The sequence below is a fragment of the Narcine bancroftii genome, unplaced genomic scaffold, assembly GCF_036971445.1.
Source record: "Narcine bancroftii isolate sNarBan1 unplaced genomic scaffold, sNarBan1.hap1 Scaffold_111, whole genome shotgun sequence".
NCBI lineage: Eukaryota > Metazoa > Chordata > Chondrichthyes > Torpediniformes > Narcinidae > Narcine > Narcine bancroftii.
The window spans coordinates 1,213,189-1,233,592 of NW_027211844.1; the positions used below are offsets into that span (position 1 = coordinate 1,213,189).

Sequence of the window (20,404 nt, forward strand, 5' to 3'; positions counted from 1 at the left end):
CTGCCACCACTCTCTGAGTGAAGAAGCATCTTCTAACATTCCTCCTAAAGTTTGCCTCTTAACTTGAACTCATGCCCTCTTGTTCCAACCACCCCTGCCCTCAGGGGAAAGAGTCTACTCACGTCTAGTCTATCTATTCCTTTCATAATTTTGAATACCTCTATCATAACCCCCTTCATCCATCTACGTTCCAATGAATAAAGTCGCTGTCTCCTTAATCTTTCTCTGTACTCGAGATGTTGTAAGCCATGTATCATTTTTGTAAATCTTTTCTGCACCCTCTCCACCTTATCTATTTCCTTCCTATATTTGGAGACCAGAACTGAAAACAATTCTCCAAACCTGGCCTCACCAATGCCTTAAACAGTTGCAGCATCACTTTCCAGCTTTACTCTAGTCTATGCTATGATTTATGAAGGCCAGCAAACCATATCTCAGGATAAGACCCACTGTCTTAACGTCCCCTCATATGGAAGATTTTGCCTCCCATCTGCACACTTCTGTGCTTTCTCCACGGTTGATCTTATCATGAGATACCATCAGATCCCATCCATAAGGAAGACATTCCTAAAACGGTGATTATTACCCCTTCTGGGCTTTTTGAATGTCTTAGGATGGCACTTGAGTTGAAGAATGGTGCTCAAACCTGCCAGCGGGTTATAGACACTTTGGGCAGAGATTTAGAGTTCCCTTAGATCTACTTGGATAACATCTGGTAAAAACAATGGCATCACGAATATGCTGTCCAGACCGACTATATATCATATCCAGGGTGACATTGATATTTCTGAATTAGCCAGTATCCAGGCAATGGACCCAGATGTTCAGGCATACAGTCCGGCCATTACTAACCTGGACATACAGCAGAGGGCAGCATAACTGGGTGGCCAACCTTACTTTGTGACATGTTTTTGGGCTACATTAGACCAATGTTTCCTGCATCTTGGAGGAAACACCTTATTGACCAGATACACAGCTTATCTCATCCGTCCATCAGAACATTTGTCAAGCGCATGTCAAATAAATATGTATAGCATGGACTGAGAAAAGGCGTCGTGCAATGTGTTTGCACATGTACCTCCTGCCAGACTGCCAAAATTCAGTGCCACACTAAGGCACATCTTCAACATTTCCTGACAGTATGCAGGCAGTTGGAACATGTGCATGTGGACCTGCTTGGACCATTGCCAGAATCTAAAAACATGAGATACATTCTAACAGTTGTAGAACATTTCACGCGCTGGCCAGAGGCCGTCCCGTTGCCATCCAGTGACACTGAGACAAGGGCCAGAGCAATCATCATCAACTGGATGGCTAGATTTGGTTTTCCCACATTAATTCAATCCGCGGAACACAATTCACCCATGTTCCCACCAGCAACTGAAGTCCACTTTTAAGGCCCGTTCACTGGTCCCAATTAGGTTGATGAGTTGCCATGCATTCCTTTGGGAGTGCGCACAGCTCCAAAGTAAGATATGTCTGCATTGTCCGCGGAGATGGTTTATGGTACGGTCCTTACAGTTTCATGGGACATTCATTTCAAAACCAACTCTGATCTGAACTACCTTCCACAGCTTCGACATGGTATCGTGATCAGCAAAGCTTTTCCAACCCACTGGCTTGGATCCCCTTAACAGAATGTACCCCACCACTCCTGGACACTGATTTTGTTTTTGTGTGCAGACAGGACCGAGGAGTGCTGATACAACAAGCGTATGAGGGCGTTTTCCGCGTGGTAAAGAAGAATGGGTTTGAGTATACTTTAGACATTGGGGGACATTCGCAGCTGTTTAGTTGGGACAGACAAAACCTCTGCCCATTTGGATCCCGCTTCACCCTTTCATTGCCCCCAGCCGAGACGATGAGGGTGTCCACCTAAGGTGCATGCAACTGGTGTTTTACTTTCTGGTGACGGTTCTGGTGGGGGGTGGGGTGTGTATCAGTAATGTAGCGGGCCGAGAGAGCCAGGTTCTTTGGCGGGCACATGAAATCATAAGGCAGACAGCTGGGAACTCATCCATTTAATTGACCGCATGCACGTGGTCCTGCGTGTCGAGGAATGGCACGTTGATCTGTGATTTCCCCTGCCGGAAGGTGCAGGACACTCACAGGGCTTAATTTAAACCTGTGGTCCCGTGGATCTACAGCAAACTCACAAATGATGTCCCACCTTGACCCATGGAGCCCGGGACACGGTGTAAATAGAAGAAGCCTGTAAAGACTGAATAAAGCAGTTTTGTGTTGACTAACCTGGTGTGTGTGTGTGTGTGTGTGTGTGTGTGTGTGTGTGTGTGTGTGTGTGTGTGTGTGTGTGTGTGTGTGTGTGTGTGTGTGTGTGTGTGTTTCATCCATCTCACAGCCTGTGGGAAGATGCTATTCCCCAGCATGTAAGTCTTGATTTTGATGATGGACGTGGTTAAAGATGCTGTTCACTAGATCAAAATGGTCTTTGTACTATTCCTTGAGCCCAATTTGAATAACACTCTCAGTAAATGTCATCCACAGAAAAAGGGAGACCCCAGTGATCCTCACTGCTCTGCATCATTGCTGTCTGATGCTATACAGCAACTAGACCATCCAAAGGTCGAGACTCAACTGCGCTCCTTTAAAATCTCAGGATGAGAGCCGTTAGCCTTGACTTTCTCAGGCTCCTTGGGAAGTGTAGGCCCTTCCTGACCGATAAGGAGGTGTGATCGTTCTGTGTATTAATACGTGTGCTGTATGGATGGGAATTTTATGTGATTGTATTGTCTATTCTTGCTCTTTAACAATCTTTAGTGGATAGAAGTAGTCATTGTACTTTAGGATGTACAATCATGTACAGATTGTCTTTAAATAGCCATTTGGCCCAGATGTCTATTCAGTCCAAGAATACTTTCCATCACAGGCAGATTTTAAGCAATAACACCATTCATACTTAAACAAACATTGTTTTTAATTTTCTTTTTAAAAAAAACGGGATCAAACTTTAACTTATCACTATTAACAGCCTTCCATTACCCCCTTCTAATTCGAAGTGCAGGTGTATTTAATGTGCATAAAGTTCTTTGACACAACTCCAAGTTCACCGGTGTCTATCAATTCTTATACTGTGCATAGAATTCAACATTTATGCATTTGAAAATGAATGATAAGCTCTGGTGCTTAAAAGTAAATGTTTACCCTCCAGGAAAGCTCTTGTTGGTTTCAGAGAGGGATTTCCTGCTCATTGAACACACATAAACTGATTCCCTCTGATCAGCCACTTTGGTGTCTTGCCAAAGAACCTTGACCCATAAGGGTTTTCCAAATGATAACCTCTTCTGCAGGTCACCATTGATTTCCTTTTGTTTCCCTTATTTCAGGTGAAACATCATTTCTAGCCAGCCATTTCCTGTTTTTCAACAGGCTGAACTGAGAACTCACGACCCATCTTAAAAACAAGATGCTGGCTTGCCATCTCTCTCTCTCTCTCTCTCTCTTTTAGAAAAAGCCTATTTGGTCTCTCTTCTCTGCTTGCAAAACCACATGACCTTCTTAGAATAGCAAACTGGTATCAGCCAGATGACTGCACTGGACTCAGACTTCTGAGTCCATTAATCTGTTGCTTTAAAACAATAATCCATTTACACCTGCTTTTGAAATTCTTTAGCAAAACAGTCTCCTTGTTTTGTCTTTGTAAAGACTCTCGGCGCCTGAATGACTCACTCTCAGCAAAGCTCTTGTATTTTAAATAAGAGCTGTTTTGTGCAGTGTATGTGTTTGTTTGTGACCTAAACGACTCCTCCAATCCATCTCTTTCAAAAACATCTCTATATACAATGTAAAATACATAATCTGTCACAGGACAGATGCAGCAGAGGAGTTGTGATCAAATCAATGGTGTCCTTGCAAAAAAAAAAGTGGGAAGAGGTATAATCTGTTGAGTGGAGTTTGTAATAGTTTGAAACTTGAACCTCTCTCTATTTCAGGAGACAATTTACTGTCATGTAATTAAAAAGTGTCATGTCACACAAAATTGCTTTTTTGTTGCTATAAGGCAGACAGACTTACCTCTGGCAGAAATTTCCTGAAATGCTTCTTGCAGTCAGAGAAAGACTGAGTGCTCCCCCCCCCAACCCCCCACCACCCCAAACCCTGGGCCAAGTCACTGAGGGTCTGTGGATTCTCTTTTAATGCTCACAGATGTATGCTCCAGTTTTGAACCTCTGACATAATTAGGAACCATTTAGCACTCACTCGTATCCCAGGTCTGATACCTGACACCCTTTTAGCCAATTTTGACCAAGTCTCTAGCAATCCACAGCCTGGTGTGAGTTCCTTGACTGCTTTGTCCAGAAGCCCACAGCCTGCGTGGGTTCCTCTCTTCAAGTCACCAACAACCTGCCACCTATGTGGGTCTTTCAGCTGCAGAACCCCCCACTGGTCTGCTGCCTTGGTCACTGACCCATGGATTGAATCCTCTGCTTCTGAGATGTTGGTGGGGTGTGGTCTTTCTGTTTTCTGGTGCCCTGCACTAGTCGTCCGCTTCCCCAGAGTTCACGGTGGCGAAGAAATCTAACAAATCTAAATTAAAAAAAAATTAACTAAGAGGAGAATCTCACATGTCTAGAGGGATGGAAAGGGCATTATTACAAATTGAAGCCTGATATTTGAATATTCAGGTGCCAAATTTGCAAAAGCATAGAGTATATATTTCTCAAGCGAAATGTAATTTTTTCCGAAGGAATACAACTTTGAATTTTTGCATGTCATCTTGGCATCCCTAAAAATATATGGGATTTCCAAGTAAGTTCAATACATGTCCTCATCACCGCTAACATTAATTTAACAAATTTCAATTGATATATTAATAGATTTAATTTGGTCCTTGTTCCTTCCATATTTCTTAATAAAAATAAGGTCAGATTCTGTGGAAAAACATCTCCTATAACTTGTTCCATAAATATTGTAATTCTCCCCAAAAAGATCTTGCATTAGGACTAAGATAAGTTGAATGCAAGAAAGTTGCGATATCTTCACCACACCTTAAACATTGATGTGATAAATCTGATTTTATTCTATTCAATTTCACTGGTGTAAGAAGTAACTGTAGAAGAAAAACTAGTTGTGAATTCCTTCCTCACTGCTGCAGTGTGGAACTTTGGTCAATAGATCCAAAATGCTGCATTGAAGTGAATTAATACAACTCCCCTGGATCACGTGATCAAGAGAGCAAAAATAAATTATGAAAGTAAGCTTGCGGCAAATATAAAAACCGACAGCAAAAGATTTTATAAATATGTCAAGAGGAAAAGATTGGTGAAATCCAGAGTAGGTCCCTTGCAGTCAGAATCAGGGGAATATATAATGGGGTGTAAGGAAATGGCAGACCAATTAAATTCTTACTTTCATTCTGTTTTCACAAGAGAGGATACAAATAACCTCCCAAGGATGTTGGGAAACATAGAGACTAATGCAAGGGAGGAACTGAAAGAAATCAGTATCTCTAAGGACATGGTCTTGGGGAAATTGATGGGATTGAAGGCAGATAAATCCCAAGGACCTGATAATCTACATCGTAGGGTACTCAAGGAAGTGGCCATTCAGATAGCAGATGCTTTAAGAATTATTTTCCAGAACTCGATAGACTCAGGATCAGTACCCATGGATTGGAGGATAGCTAATGTTACCCCACTATTTAAAAAGGGGGGTAGAGAAAAAGCAGGGAATTATAGGCCGGTGAGGCTTACATCAGTAGTGGGCAAAATGATGGAATCCATTATTAAGGATGTAATAGCGGAGCATATGACTAGCAGAGAAGGGATCGGACAGAGTCAACATGGATTTACAAAAGGAAAATCGTGCTTGACAAATCTATTGGAATTCTTTGAGATGGTGACAGGTAAAATAGATGGGGGAGAGCCAGTGGATGTGGTGTACCTGGACTTCCAAAAGGCCTTCGATAAGGTCCCGCATAAACGACTGGCTTACAAAATCAAGGCTCATGGGATTGGGGGCAAAGTATTGATGTGGATTGAGAACTGGCTGGCAGGTAGAAGACAGAGAGTTGGGATAAATGGCTCATTTTCTGAGTGGCAGGCGGTGACCAGTGGGGTGCCACAGGGATCTGAACTGGGACCCCAGCTGTTCACAATTTACATTAATGATCTGGATGAGGGGATTTGATGTAATATCTCCAAATTTGCAGATGACACTAAGCTAGGAGGGGTTGTGTGCACGGAAGTGTGAGTCAGGAAGCTCCAGTGTGATTTGGATAAATTGAGGGACTGGGCAGATACATGGCAAATGCACTACAATGTTGATAAATGTGAGGTTATCCATTTTGGTAATACAAACCGGAGGGCAGATTACTATTTGAATGGCAATAGATTAAGAGATGGGGAAGTGCAGAGAGACCTAGGGGTACTTGTACACCAGTCTCTGAAGGCGAGCATGCAGGTACAGCAGGCGGTTAAAAAGGCAAATGGTATGTGGCCTTCATATCAAGAGGGTTTGAGTATAGGAAAAAGGATACCTTACTGCAGCTGTACAGGGCCTTGGTGAGACCACACCTGGAGTATTGTGTGCAGTTTTGGTCACCTTATCTAAGGAAGGATGTTCTTGCAATGGAGGGAGTGCAGAGGCGATTCACCAGGCTGATACCTGGAATGGCAGGAATGACTTATGAGGAAAGATTGTGCAAATTGGGATTGTACTTGCTGGAGTTTAGAAGAATGAGAGGGGATCTCATAGAGACATAAAATTCTGGCAAGACTGGACAGAATGGATGCAGATGGGATGTTTCCAATTGTGGGAAAATCCAGAACCCGGGGCCATGGTTTGAGGATAATAGGCAAACCATTTAGGACCGAGATGAGGAGGAATTTCTTTACCCAGAGGGTGGTGAATCTGTGGAATTCATTGCCACAGAGGGCAGTAGAGGCAGGTTCATTAAATATATTTAAGAGGGAATTAGATCTATTTCTTCAGTATAAGGGTATTAAAGGTTACGGAGAGAAGGCGGGGACGGGGTATTGAACTTTAAGATCAGCCATGATCTCGTTGAATGGCGGAGCAGGCTCAAAGGGTCGAATGACCTACTCCTGCTCCTATCTTCTATGTTTCTATGTTTCTATTGCCAAATCAGTTTCCTGAGGAGGTTTTCAAATCCAATAGCCTGAGTCACCTGACTCCAGGTGCAGCTTTAAGATAAAATCCTTGCTGACATCTGCTACATGACTGATGTAAAAACAATTATACTGAACTAATTTATGTCTTGCATTGAGATCCTGATATGGACCTCCCCATATTTGCCAATCAATTACAATATTCAGATCCATTTCCCACCTTTGTCTCAACTTATGAACTTCTCATTTAAAAGTTCCTACTTGTAATAAAGAGGACATCATCAAATAATTTTTTTTAACAATTCCTCTTTATAAGGAATTTCTATTTCAGTACAACATGGTTGGTCCCTACTTATCCTTCAAATATGCTCTTAGTATAAAACGCAATGCTTACCAGATTCATGTCTTTGGCTTGGCTTCGCGGACGAAGATTTATGGAGGGGGTAAAAAGTCCAGATTCATGTAAAACAGCAATAATTACAGTAATACTAAAGCAAGGGAAAGATCCACTCACACCAGCGTCATATAGACCAATATCTTTACTTAACACAGATTATAAGAAAATAGCTAAATTATTAGCAAATAGATTAGCAGAGTATGTACCGAAAATGGTAAATCTAGACCAAACTGGATTTATCAAAAAAAGACGCACAACAGACAATATTTGTAAATTTATTAACTTAATGCATGCAGTAGAAGGGAATAAAGCACCAACAGTAGCAGTTGCTTTAGACGCAGAGAAGGCCTTTGACAGAGTAGAATGGAATTATTTGTTCAAAGTATTGCAAAAATTCAGTTTACCGGAGAAGTATATTAATTGGATTAAAGCATTATATAAGGGACCATTAGTGAAAATGACAGTAAATGGACATGTATCAAAGCAATTTAACTTAAGCAGGTTAACACGACAGGGATGCCCACTATCACCTTTATTGTTTGCGTTAGCTATAGAACCACTAGCAGAATTGATAAGAACAGAAAATAATATAAAAGGGATAAAAATAAAAGACAAGGAATATAAAATCAGTCTATTTGCGGATGATGTTATAGTGTACTTAACAGAACCAGAACTATCAATAAAAGAATTATATAAGAAATTGAAGGAATATGGAGAAGTGTCGGGTTACAAGATCAACGTAAATAAAAGTGAAGCAATGCCTATGAATGATGCGGATTTCTCAAAATTTAAGAAAGAATCACCATTTAGGTGGCAAATGCAAGCAATAAGATACCTAGCTGTACAAATAAACAAAAATCTCGGCCAACTATATAAACTCAATTATTATCCAATAATGAAAAAATTACAGGATGATTTAGAGCATTGGAAAGATTTACCATTAACACTAATAGGAAGGATAAACTGTATTAAAATGAACATTTTTCCAAGGATATACCTATTTCAGGCATTGCCAATACAACTGACAGAGAAATTCTTCAAGGAGTTAAAGAAAATAATAAGGAAATTTTTATGGAAAGGGGGGAAACCGAGGATAGCACTAGATAAATTAATGGAATGGTATAAACAAGGAGGCTTACAACTGTCAAACTTTAAAAATTATTATAGAGCCGCATAATTAAGATACCTATCAGATTTTTATCAAACAAGGGAAAAGCCAGATTGGACTAGATTAGAATTAGATAAAATAGGGGAAAAGACACCTGAACACATATTTATAAATGGGATGAAAAATTGGTACAACATAGAAGTTCTCCAGTATTACATCATCTACTCAATATTTGGAAGAAGATTCATGTAGAAAGAAATAATACAAATTATCAATTACCAAAACTAATATTGACGCAAAACAAGTTACTCCTTTTTACAATAGATAACCTTTCCTTTAGAGAATGGGAGAAAAAAGGGATTAAAAGAATAGAAAATTGTTTTTCAGGAAATAGATTATTATCCTTTGAACAAATGAAAGATAAATACAATATAACTCAAGATACAGCACTGGCATATTACCAATTGAGATCCTACTTGAAGGATAAATTAGGAAGCAGTTTGAGTTTGCCAGAGGGAAGTAACTTTGAATATGTGATTACAGCTACAATGATAATCAAAAGATTTATAACAAATATGTATATTAAACTGCAAGAAAAGGGGAATGAAGAAACAAATGGTAAAACTAAACAAAAATGGGAACAGGATTTAAATATAAAGATAAAAAAGGAAACATGGTAGAAGTTATGCTCTGGAACGATGAGAAATACAATAAATATGAGGTTACGTATGATACAATATAACTGGATACACAGGCTATACATTACACCTCAAAAGTTAAATAAATGGGACCCAACAGTATCTGATAGATGTTTTCAATGTAAAAAAGAAATGGGAACAACAATTCATGCAATCTGGACATGTGAAAAAGTAGAAAAATTTTGGGAAGATCTCAATCAGATATTAAATAAAATAACAGAAAACAATATGCCAAAGAATCCAGAAATCTTTCTCCTAAGTAACATAAAAAACAAAGAATTTGGAATTGATTTGGAGGATGCACAAAAAAGATTTGTTAAGATAGCTCTAGCCGTAGCAAAAAAATGTATTATGTCAACCTGGAAATTGGAAGATAATTTGAAAATACAACAATGGTATATAGAAATGAATAAATGTATTCCATTAGAAAAAATAACATATAGTTTAAGAAATAATATTGAAATATTCGAACAAATATCGGAGCCTTATATTAAACACAATAGCGAAAACCTACTGGGGACAATCACTACCTAAGTTAACGGAAGGAAAAGGAAATGAAAAGAATGGACTCAGTGGAATTTCTGGTGTATTTTTATTGAATGACAACATTGTCTGACTGGTTTAATGTATCCTAGATTTTATACCTTAAATGGACGGGAGGGGGGGAGGTGGGGAGGGTGGGAGGGGAGGAGGGAGGGGGGGGAGAAAATGACATTGTATATGTGTGAAAAGGAAAAAAATGTGTATCATGGTTAATGTGATTTATGGTGTGAAAAATAAAAAATTATATAAAAAAAATGCTCTTAGTTGGAAATAGCAAAAAAGATTGCGATGAGTTATATGATATTTATTTCTCAGTTGCTCAAATGACATTAATTGACCCCTTTCATAACAATCTTCAACATTTATAATCCCCTTATGAAACGAGCTATCCAGCAATTGATGATCCTGAAGATACGAGGATACGAGGATTTTGAATCAAAGCCATTCTGGGTGATGTACATCCACTTACACCAATTACATCATTTATTTTATTCCATATATTAATCAAATGTTTCAACAATTGTGTATCTTTATCACCAACCATTAATTTTGATTCCCACTTGTACATAAATTCTTCTGCTTTTCCCTCTCCTATTTTATTTGATTCTATTTTATCCCTTTCAAAAAAAGAAGCCTCATTTGAGCTGCTCCATAACAATTTTTAAAATGAGGAAGCTGCAGTCCTCTCAATGCAGAATTTGCATTGGGTTACTTGTAACATGGGATTCAATCGGAAATGGGTTCACGTGACATAAAACCACGATGCAGAATGTTTTCTAAGAATGGAATACAAGAGGAGGGTTGACTAGGTCTCCAACAGGATATAGATCACAAGATATAGGAGCAGAAGTAGACCCGTCGAGTCTGTTCCACCATTCTTCCACTCAGCCCCACTGCCCAGCTCTCTCCCCATTACCCTTAATTCCTTGACTTATCAAATACCTGTTAATCTCTGCCTTAAATACACCCAATGACCTCACGTGGGTTTTACGACGCACTGACAAAATAATTTTTTCCACATTTGTTTTAAATTGACACCCTTTTATCCTGAAATTATGCTCTCCTGTCCTAGAATCTCCTACCAATGGAAACATCTTTGCCATATGTACTCTGTCCAAGCCTTCCAGCATTTGAAATGCCTCTGAGGTCCCCCTTATCCTTCTGTACTCCAACTAGTACAGTCGAAGAGTCGACAATTGTTCCTCATACACTAACCCTTTCATTCCTGATATCATTCCAGTAAATCATCTCTGACCTTCTCCAACACCAGCACATCTTTTCTCAAATACAGCACCCAAAACTCTAATTCTGATTGAATGGAAAGGGAATTCTCCAACGACACAAACACAACAGTGAAATGATATTATGTCTTGTTGATATTTACCACTCGGGAAGGTTCTTGTTGTGTTGTTCAGGGAAGCATTAGTGTTTTTGTGACTCAATGTACCAGCATCTGAAGTTTGTTATCTTTTCAGAAAAGCTTGATAGCTTTAGCATGGAGCAGAGCTGAACCAGGTCTTTGCAGGTATTTAAGGGAGTGTGTTGGCAGGGTTTGTTCTGGACCAACAATCTCACCAAATGACTCTGCTTGAAATCAAGATTCAAACCATTTTGAGCAATACAACAGGAATTGTTCAACAAGAGCCTGGTGTTCCCTGAGGAATTTTCTTTCAATAGTGGAAATTATTTTTTTAAGCCCGTTAATCTTCCTGATACAGATGTTTGTATTTAACTTTCAGGTTGCTATCTGTTGTAAACTTGGAGGCCTTTAATGGGGTGAGTGGGTGGAGTCTTTGCTTTAACCAAGCAGTTCTCTTGCAATTTTCCAGCTGTTGGATGCGATTCAGTTGCTTGCAAGTTTAGCAAGTGGGATTTTGATGTGAAATTGCAACTCACAGCGTCATTTTTGTGTTTGAAAATGCCAATGTGAAAATTTTAACTTTAGTCTTCTTGGTTTGCTCAAGTTTACAGAGGAAACGTTGGGTGAAGCTGAGAAGACAGAGTTGGATGCCCATTTGGCGTATCGGCTGGGCAAAGCAGAAAGCACAAAATGAGGGGCTGAAAAAATAATGAAGCAGACTGAAGTGCCGTTGAACCAAACCCAGGTAAAGAATTTAATTTTGTGCAGCGTACTTAAGAGACCAAACGATTTAGGCTTTTCGTGGTGACCTATTTAAATGAACAAAATCTGATTAGAATAGAAGTTTATGGAATGTTTGGAAGTTGCCACAAAAAAATGGAGCATATAAATTAGATGTTGTAATTAAGATAAATGAACAATTCAATGAGCCTGGTGTCACAGTATCTGCCTCCCTCTACTGTACATCACCGTTAAACCTTCTCCCCAATATGAACCTGATGTCAAAGTATCTGACACTGTTAATCGTACATCAATGTTAAACCTTCTCACGAATGTGAATCCTGTCTCAACGTTTCTGCCTCAGTCTATCGTACATCAACATTAAACTTTCTCCCCCTTGTGAACCTTGTGTAATAGAATCTGCCTCAGTGTACCGTCCATCACCGTTAAACCTTCTCCCCACTGTGAACCTGGTGTCACGGTATATATCTCAATTTACAGTATATCACCGTTAAAACTTCTCCCCAATGTGAACCTGGCGTCACAGTATCTGCCTCAGTCTACCGTACATCACCGTTAAACCTTCTCAATACCGTGAACTTGGTGTCACAGTATTGATCTCAGTCTATCGTATATCACTGATAAACCTCCTCCCCACTGTGCACCCGATGTCACGGTATCCATCTCAATTTACCGTACATCACTGTTAAACATTCTCCCCAATGTGAACATGGTGTCACAGTATCTGACACAGTTTATAGTAAATCACTGTTAAACCTTCTTACTACTGTGGAATCCATCTCACATTTTCTACCTCATTCTACCGTTCATAAACATTAAGCCTTTTCCTCCTGTGAACCTGGTGTTAAAGTATCTGCCTCAGTTTAAAGCATATCACCATTAAGCCTTCTTACTGCCCTGAACTCAGCGTCACAGTATATCCCAACGTCTACAGTACTTTACCGTTAAAACGTCTCCCCACTCTGAACCTGGTGTCGCAGTATCTCATACAGTTTATTGTACATGACTGATAAACCGTGTTAATGTTCTGAAACCATTGTCTCAGTATCTCTCATCAGTCTACCATACATCATCGTTAAACATTTACACATCTGTGAACGGGTGTCACTGTATCTAACACAGTTTATCGTACATTGCTGTTAAACCTTGTCCCCACTGTGAACCTGGTGTCACTGTATCTGACACAGTTTATCGTACATTACTGTTAAACCTTTTCACTGCTGTGAACCCAATGTCACAGTAACTGTCTCAGTCTACCGGACATCATCGTTGAACCTTATCCCCACTGTGCACCTGGTGTCACATTATCTACCTCAACATACGGTATATCACCATTAAACCTCCTCCCCACTGTGAACCTGGTGTCACTGTATCTGCTTCAGTCTACCATACAACACCGTTAAACATTATCCCCATTGTGCACCTGGTATCACATGATCTACATCAACATACCGTGCATCACCATTAAACCTTATTCCCATGTGAACCTGGTGTCACAGTATCTGCCTCAGTCTACAGTACATCACCATTAAACCTGATCCCCACTTTACTCCTGGTATCAAATTATCTACCTCAACATACCGTATATCACTGTTAAACGTTCTCCCCCTGTGAACCTGGTGCCACAGTATCTGACACAGTTCATAGTATATCACTGTTAAACCTTCTAACAAATGTGAATCCTACTATAAAATAATGCTCCCCTTCTAAGTCTCGCTGTATTCGAATCCCACCTATTTTAAAAATTCCCAAAAAAAGAGAAAAATCAATCCCTAAACAAGCTACTCAAGAGTAGTAGCCCCCTAAAAATCTGGGTGTGGTGAAGTCCACAAGTGGCAGGTGACTAAAGGACTCAGTGTCACCCACCCCCAGTCAGACTTTCACAAAGTACTGAAACAAAAACATTCAACCCATTGATTCCAGTCCCAATGATTGTTCCGGATCTTCAATATCGAGAAGACTTTGCGTCAATTCAACTTTTTTCCATTCTTTCCATATTTTCCAATCTTCCCATTTCCATTCCCATTGACCCTTCCCTTCGGTGACAATGGTGACGATCACCCATTTCCTCGAACATCTGGCAATGAATTAGCAAATATTAAAGCATCTTGGTCATTTTCAAAAAACTGAGATTGAAAATTCCCATAAAAATCGTTCAATACAGCCGCATAACGAAAAGCAAATTTATATCCCTTTCGCCACAATACTTCTTAGGCTGAATTAAATTCTCGGTCTCTTCTGATAATTTCTTGACTCAGATCTGCATTAAAAAAAACCCTATTATTTTGAACCATCAGTGGAGCCTGATTTTGCCGTGTTTTCTGCACCGCCAATCGGAGGATCATCTCTCTGTCTTGATATTTAAAACAGCGAATCTAAACTGCTTGTGGTAATTGGCCTGGAAACGGTTTCTTCCTTAACACTCTGTTCGGTCGATCTAATTCCAGTCCATCCGGAACGAATTACCTGCCCTACACTTCTGGGATCCATTTCTTCAAAACCTTCACCGGATCCGAACCTTCCATATCTTCCGGAAGACCTACTATCTTAACATTATTTCTACGACTTTGGTTTTCTAATGAGTCAAACTTCTTCAATAATTCCTTCTTCTGAATCCCACAATCTACAAAAGGATCTTCCACTTTTTCCATTTTTTTCTCTATTACGCTCCACTTGACTCTTGCATTCAAGAAAGCCTCCTCAATCTTTTTATAATGATCTTGCACAGTATCCACTGATCGTGTCCATCTCGTAACATCATTCTTAACTACATTAATATCTTGCTTCATAAAAGTTATTTCTTCACACACAGTGTTCATTTGAGTTTTCATTTCCGAAAATCTGATGAGTCATCTGCATTGACATATTTGACATATCTTCCATGAGCTGAGCAATCCCTTCCAGAATTGGAAACACAGAATCCAGTCCAGGATCCATCACCTCCCTTTGAGACCGACCTTCTTTTGCCGCAGTCCCCAGTTCTTCAAATTCTAATGAAGTTGAGCATCTTCTTCCTCCATAGCAATAGGTCATCTTCCGGTGCTGCTGCAGGTCTGGACATCATTTTGATCCTCCACTATTCTAAAGTCTATAAACAGTATTTTTAATCACTTTTACAACTTTTAAAATCAAGCATTTAATATTCTAACTGGGGAAGGGTGGAACCACACATCTACCCTCTGCGCCATCTTGTCACAGTATCTGACATAGTTTATAGTAAATCACTGTTAAACCTTCACATTACTGTGAATGCTGTCTCTCAGCTTCTTCCTCACTCTACCGTTCATCAACGTTAAACCTTCTCCCCCTGTTTACTTAGTGTTAAAGTATCAGCCTAAGTTTACCACACATCACCATTAAACCTTCTCCCCATTGTGAGACCAGTTTTACTGTATCTGCCACAGTTTATCGTACATCACTATTATATCTTCTCACTACTGTGAACTCGGTGCTACAAAGCCTGCCAGTCTACCGTATATCACCAGTAAACCTTCTCCTCAATGTGAGCCTGGTGTTACTGTATCTGCCACAGTTTAGTGTACATCATCATGAAAAATTCTCCCCAATATGAAGCTGGTGTCACTGTATTCGCCAAAGGTTATCGTACAGCTGTGTTAAACATTTTCCCCACTATGAACCCGAAAAACAGTAACTGTCTCAGTTTCCCATACAACACCAATAAAGCATTTTTTCCCACTGTGAGCCCAGTATCAACGTATCTACGTAGTCTCCTGTACATCACCATTAACTTCCTCCCCACTGTGAACCAGGATTCACAGTATCTGCCACAGTTATTGTACATCATTTTTAAACTTTCTCACCACTGTAAACCTGGAGTCACAGAATCTGCCTTATTCTACCATACATCTCTGTTAAACCTTCTCAGTACTGTGAACACAGTGTCACAGTATTTGCCAAAGTTCACTGTACATCACCGTTAAACATTCTCCCCACGTTGACCCATTTTTCACTGTTTTTGCCACCATTTATCATACATCACAGTTCAGCCTTCTCCCCGCTGTAAACTTGGAGTCACAGTATATTCCACAGTTTATTGTACATCACTGATATACCTTCTCCTCGTTGTGAATGCGGTGTCACCATATCTGCGTCAGTCTTCCGTACATCACCATAAACTTCTCCCCAATGTGAAACTGGTGTCACTTTATCTGCCACAGTTAATATTACATCACCGTAAAACCTTCTTCCAACTGTGTACCTGGTACCATAGTATCTGCCACAGCTTATCATGCATTACTGTTAAACCTTCTCACTACTGAAAACTTTGTGTCACAGTATCTGCCGAAGTCTACTGTATATCACCATTAAATATTCTCCCAACCGTGAACCTGGTGTCACAGTTTATCGTACATTACTGTTAAACCCGCTGGATAAGCTCCAGATAGCAAAAGAGGAGTTCTCGCATCTGCAGGAACTGGCGATCATTCATCGCTCCGACAGTCCTTGGGCCTCGCCGCTCCACCTGGTCCCAAAAGCCTCCGATGGCTGGCGCCCGTGCGGAGATTATCGACGGCTTAATGACACGGCATTACCTGACCGTTGCCTCATCCCTCACATTCAGGACTTTATGGCCAATCTGCATGGTGTGAGAGTATTCTCCAAGATCGATCTGGTGTGCGTGTATCATCAAATCCCATTGCACCCCGACGACATCCCCAAAATGGCCATCATCACCCCCTTCGTCTTGTTCGAATTTTTATGCATGCCTTTCAGGCTCAAGAACCTCATGGATACGGTGCGCAGGGATTTGAATTTCGTGTTCATTTATCTGGATGACATTCTTGTCGCCAGCAGAGACTGGGCACAACACAAGTCTCACCTGCACACCCTCTTCTCCCGACTGGCCGAATTCAGCCTAATGATCAGCCCGGCCAAATACCAGTTTTGTGCAGAAGAAAATTTGGATGGGATGAAACTAATCCAGAATCCATTGCACAAGATTGGAAAAATTAGATTGAGCGACTTCATACACTTGGAAGTTTTGACGTCAACAGACTTTGGAGTGGCCACATTTGGTCAGTTACACCATTTTTCTGATGTAAGTGAAGTTGGTTTTGATCCTGTCAGTTACTGAGTCCTGTGAAGTAACCAAGTGCGAGTAGATAGTGGATTTGTATTGGGAAAAGCCAGAGTGGCTCGATTAAAGTCAGTCACCAGACCTTGAATGGAATTGACTGCTGCTATTATGGCGAGCAAAATGGACGCTATGTTAAGAAGAGAATTCCAGATGGAGTTAGCAGATCCTGTGTTTTGGACTGATAGAACATCAGTGCTTAAATATATTAATAATGAAATCATGAGGTTTCATCTCTTTGTGACTAACAGAGAGAATGAAAACCTGGACAACAACAAATGGCAGATTTACCACAGGACAGAGTTTCACCTGATGAATTCCCATTTACATCCATGGAAGTTGATTATTTTGGTCCTTTGCAAGTAAAGTGAGGACGAAGTGTTGAAAAACGATTTGGAGTTATTTTCACGTGTTTGACTATGAGAGCAATTCATATTGAAGTAGCGTCATTGTTTGATACAGACTTTTTTATTAATGTTGTTTGGCGTTTTATTCCTAGACGTGGTCAAGTAAAATAATTATGTTCTGATAATGGATCTAACTTTACAGGAGCTCAACTAGAATTATGAAAAGTTATTCAAAATTGGAATCAACATCAAATTCCTGATGCATTATTTCAGAAAGAAGTTAATTGGATATTTAATCCACCCATAGTTATGGGTGTGGTACGGGTAAGGGTTAGTTGGTTGTGGAGAACGTTTACAAAGGTCTGTACTGGGCAGTACTGGGCAGCAATGCTTAATGTTGTAATGGATGCGGAAGCTCTGGGAAGGGGTAAGGGAGGGACTGGCCAGGAAGTCTGCAGATGCTGGGGCCGAGGGCAATGCACAAACATGCTGTGGAAACTCATGGATAGTTTTGTGAGGAGCAGGTCCTGCATCACGAGTCAAATTGAGTATTTCGAGGAGGTGTCAAAGGAAATAGATGAAGGTCAAGGTCTGTATGTGCTGCACGAGGATTTTAGTAAGGTGCTTGACAAGGTCGTCACAGTGGCCTCATTCAGAAGGTCAGGAGGCATGGGATCCATGGAGCCTTGGCTGTGTGGATTCAGAATTGGCTTGTCTGCAGTAAAGGGAGGGTAGTAGTAGATGGAACAATGACTAGTGGCGCTCGAAAGGGATCTGCTCTGGGACCCCTGCTCTTTGTGATTTTTATGAATGATGATGGGAGTGGAAGGGTGGGTACGTCAGGGGATGACACAGAGGTAGAGATGTTGTAGACAGTGTAGAAGGTTGTCATAGGTCATCCAGTTTGCAGAGAACTGACAGATGGAGTTGAATCCTGTAAATACAGATGTACTTAAACAAGCAACTGGTACAGGTTTATTTCCAGAGTCATTTTCAAGGGCACGAATAAAAGTTATTCCAAAGAAGGTTGGAGACCCATTAAAATTAGCTTCATATAGTCCAATATTTTTATTGAATGCGGATTACAAGATCGTGAGCGCAGAGCACTTGGTTAATGGCAGGATTATGAACAGTGTGCAGGACAGAGAAATATTTAGATCCTGCTCCATAAATCACTCAAGGCTGCTGTACAAATTGAGAAGGAGTTTAAGATGGTGTATTGTGTGCTGGCCTTCAGGAGTCAGGGAATTGAGTTCAAGAACTGAGAGGTAATGTTGCAGATGTATAAAATTCTAGTCAGACCACACTTGGAATATTGTGTGCATTCCTGGGGCGAGAATACCAGTGGACGTCTAAATAAGGTGAGACGAGGGAACATTAGACAAGATGTGAGGGGGATATTTTATTCACACAGAATGTAGTGGGTGACTGGAATGCATTGCCAGGGGTAGTAGTGGAGGCTGGTCCACAAAAGGCATGAAAAAGATTTTAATATAGGGACAGGAATAAAAGAAAAACAGAAGGTACTGGTGAGAGGGTGGGAAGAGTAATATTGTTGTGGGGTAGGTTCAGATGGGTCAGCTGACGGGACTCGACTGATCCATCCATGATTTGTCCAGCATCTTGCTGCCATGTCGTGGTGAACCAGGGTGTTGACTGATGGAGACACAGTACTCTGAGGTCTGCAGATATAGATTGTGGTTTTCACCATAACAGACTTCCTCAGGTAAAGCAGAGGAAGGGAAAGGCCCTAGTGTGCAGGGGTAGGGAGAGGGGTGATGGGGGAAGAGTTGGGGCCCTCCAAAGTCATCATGATCAGGCCACGGAGACAGCATCTTTATCACTCGTATTTCTCTTCCCAGGAGAAGGAGCGATCTCAGAGACAAGACACGAGTCCAGAAGAACATTGCATCCCAGCTGAACAGAGGACGGACAACATCATGATGGCCTGAACCCCTCCCCTTCTCCCTCTGGCCCTGCCAACTCCATTCCCCACCTCTTCCATATTCCTTCACGCACGTCCCCCTCCCATTTCTCCCCTACCTCTCCTCCATTACAACCCCCTCCCGCTCACCTTCCCCTTCACCTACCTTCACACCTATGCCCTAAACTCAGCCCTCCTCCCTTCGCCTCCCCTTCCACTCTCCTTTCCCCCTCCCCTTCGCCTCCTACCTTTCCCCTCCTTCCCTTCCCCTCCCCTTCCCTTCCAACCCCTAACAGGGGAAGGAGGGATAGGGGAAGGGGGTAGGAGAAGTGGGTAGTGAGAGGGTAGGGGTAGGTAATGGGGTAGTGGTAGGGGGTGTGTGTATGGGTTAGGGTTAGGGGAAGGGTGTAGGTGTAGAGGATAGGGGTAGGGTTTAGTTTAAGGTTGGGGAAGGTGGGTAGAATTAAGATAAGGGTCATGGACAGGTAGAGGTACAGTTAGGTTTAGGGTTAGGAGATGTGGGCTCGGGTTAGGTCGAGGTTTAGGGTTAGGTTTAGAGTTCGGGGAAGTGGGCTTGTGTTAGGTTTCGGGGAAGGGGGTAGGAGTAGGACGTAGGGGTGGGGTGTGAGTTCGGGTTTGGGGAAGGTGGGAAGAATTAGGGTTGGGTTTAGGGGACAGTGTAAGGATAGGGTTAGGGGACAGGGTGGAAATAAGAGTTAGGGTTGGGGATGTGGTGTAGTGTTTAAGGGTATCGGTAGTGTTAACGTTAAGGTTAGGGTTTGTTAGGGGTTAGGGTTAGGTTGGGGAGGGGAGCGTGGGCGGCGAGCGGGGCACAGGAAATGGGGAGGTGATGAGGGAGGGGAATGGGCAGGGAAATGAAGAGGGGTATGGTGTAGAGGAAATGGGAGGTGAATGTAGGAAGGCACCCCTTCCCCCACATTATCCCTGCCTCCTCTCCTCCTTCCAGAGGAAGCCGGACTTCATTCCGGCCAGAACCTCCCTGTAGTTTCAGAGCCTCTGTTTCAGGAAGTGCCTTCGACGCTTGCCGCTGGACAGACATCTTGTCTCTTGATTCATTCTATACCGTTGATATTAAATTTAAA

General features: G+C 41.3%; 1 long non-coding RNA gene across 2 annotated transcripts in view; it reads left to right on the forward strand.

Moving 5' to 3' along the window:
- LOC138750274 (uncharacterized) overlaps positions 1-19,643 on the forward strand; it is a 143,201-nt gene extending 123,558 nt beyond the window's left edge. The window contains exons 2-5 of one of the 2 annotated variants that reach the window (XR_011349222.1): positions 10,220-10,284; positions 11,574-11,610; positions 11,799-11,939; positions 19,240-19,643. This is a non-coding gene — a long non-coding RNA (uncharacterized lncRNA). The remainder of the gene's footprint in view (positions 1-10,219; positions 10,285-11,573; positions 11,611-11,798; positions 11,940-19,239) is intronic. The other variant, XR_011349221.1, reaches the window with a different exon arrangement.
- Positions 19,644-20,404: the final 761 nt, after the last annotated feature.